This window comes from Schistocerca nitens, chromosome 12 (assembly GCF_023898315.1).
Source record: "Schistocerca nitens isolate TAMUIC-IGC-003100 chromosome 12, iqSchNite1.1, whole genome shotgun sequence".
Classification (NCBI taxonomy): domain Eukaryota; kingdom Metazoa; phylum Arthropoda; class Insecta; order Orthoptera; family Acrididae; genus Schistocerca; species Schistocerca nitens.
The window spans coordinates 108,526,599-108,528,917 of NC_064625.1; the positions used below are offsets into that span (position 1 = coordinate 108,526,599).

General features: G+C 43.6%; 1 non-coding gene across 1 annotated transcript; it reads right to left on the bottom strand.

Moving 5' to 3' along the window:
- Positions 1-1,002: 1,002 nt before the first annotated feature.
- Positions 1,003-1,075, bottom strand: Trnaa-cgc (transfer RNA alanine (anticodon CGC)). Its single transcript has one exon. It is a non-coding gene; the product is annotated as a tRNA-Ala (tRNA).
- Positions 1,076-2,319: the final 1,244 nt, after the last annotated feature.

Sequence of the window (2,319 nt, forward strand, 5' to 3'; positions counted from 1 at the left end):
TCCCTTCTATTCCAGTGTCGTATTGTTCGTGGAAAGAAATATTGTCGGTATGCCTCTGTGTGGGTTCTAATCTCTCTGATTTTATCCTCGTGGTCTCTTCCCGAGATATACGTAGGAGAGAGCAACATACTGCTTGAGTTCTCGGTGAAGGTATGTTCTCAAAACTTCAACAAAAGCCCGTACAGAGCTACTGAGCGTCTCTCCTGCAGAGTCTTCCACTGGAGTTTATCTATCATCTCCGTAACGCTTTTGCGGTTACTAAATAATCCTGTAAAGAAGCGCGCTGCTCTCCGTTGGATCTTCTCTCTCTCTTCTATCAACCCTATCTCTTCTATCAACCCTATCTCTTCTATCAACCCTATCTCTTCTATCAACCCTATCTCTTCTATCAACCCTATTTCGTACGGATCCCACACTGGTGTGCAGTATTCAAACAGTGGGCGAACAAGTGTACTCTGACATACTTCCTCTGTTTTCGGACTCCATTTCCTTAGAATTATTCCAATGAATCTCAGTCTGTCATCTCCTTTACCGACGATCAACTTTATACGATCACTCCATTTTAAATCACTACTAATGCCTACTGCCAGATATTTTATGGAATTAACTGCTTCCAGTTGCTGACCTGCTGTATTGTAGCTAAATGATAAGGGATCTTTCTTTCTATGTATTCGCATCACATTACACTTGTCTACATTGAGATTCAATTGCCATTCCCTGCACCATGCGTCAATTCGCTGCAGATCCTCCTGCACTTCAGTATAATTTTCCATTGTTACAACCTCTCGACATACTGCAGCATCATCCGCAAAAAGCTTCAGTGGTGGTGGTGGTGGTGGTGGTTAGTGTTTAACGTCCCGTCGACAACGAGGTCATTAGAGACGGAGCGCAAGCTCGGGTTAGGGAAGGAGTGGGAAGGAAATCGGCCGTGCCCTTTCAAAGGAACCATCCCGGCATTTGCCTGAAACGATTGAGGGAGATCACGGAAAACCTAAATCAGGATGGCCGGAGACGGGATTGAACCGTCGTCCTCCCGAATGCGAGTCCAGTGTGCTAACCACTGCGCCACCTCGCCCGGTAAGCTTCAGTGACTTCCGATGTTATCCACTGGGTCATTTATATATATTGTGAATAGCAACGGTCTTACGACGCTCCCCTGCAGCACACCTGAAATCACTCTTACTTCGGAAGACTTCTCTCCATTGAGAATGACATGCTGCGTTGTGTTATCCAGGAACTTTTCAATCCAGTCACACAATTGGTCTGATAGTCCATATGCTCTTCCTTTGTTTATTAAACGACTGTGGGGAACTGTATCGAGAGTGCGATTACGGTACGAGCTAGACTTCGAGTAGTCCCCAGGTGCTCCACTACGGCTGGAATCTTCTAAAATCAGATAGCGATCAGCAGACATAACATCGACTGCTGTGAAATTAAAATCTGTACCTAATTAAAGCTGTAGTGGTCGATTGGTTTGCCCCAGTATTCTGCGCGGCAGGAAGCCATACGCTAACGGCAAAGCGACGTTGGTACAGTACGATCCATTGTCGTCGTAAGTTCGATCTTGGGTACCGCCAGTCGGCGCGTTACACCGTCATATACAAATTCATCTATGGAGTAAGTACTCGAAAGCTGGTTCGTAACGAACTGTTAAATATTGATACTATGTACTCAAGTTTGTACTATATCTGTGTTCCTCCAAGAACCAACGGAATTCTCCATAAATTTTACGTATGTAATTAAGAAGTCTGATTAAGAAATGAAATAAGATCTTTACCAGGTGTACCGGTATGAAATGAACGTTTTATTTGTGAAAATGTAACACTAATTTTGAATTCAAAAGTTGAAACATTTTATTCGAAGTACTGACCATTGCTTTCTATAGATTTTGACCACCTTTCTGGCAATTTGTGGACACCATGCCAGTAGAAATGTTCCTCTTTTGACGCAAACCAATCAGACACCCAATTTTTGACTTCTTCGTAGGAATCGAAGTGTTCCTCAGCCAATGCGTCTCCCATTGATGAAAACAAATGGTAGTCATAAGGGGCCAAGTCCGCTGAATACGGCGGGTGGGGTAACAGCTGTCAGTCAAGTGCATTGCCGTGTAAAAAAATTACTTTGCCATGTCTTCTGGCCCATTCTGGTCTTTTTTCGATCAATGCATAGTTCAAATTGATTATTTGTCGTCTGTAGCGATTAATATTCACAGTTTCATCGGGTTTTAGAAGCTCACGATACACCACACCTTTCTGATCCCACCAAACACAGAGCATTGTCTTGTTGCCGAATCGATCTGGTTTTTCAGTCGATGTTGAT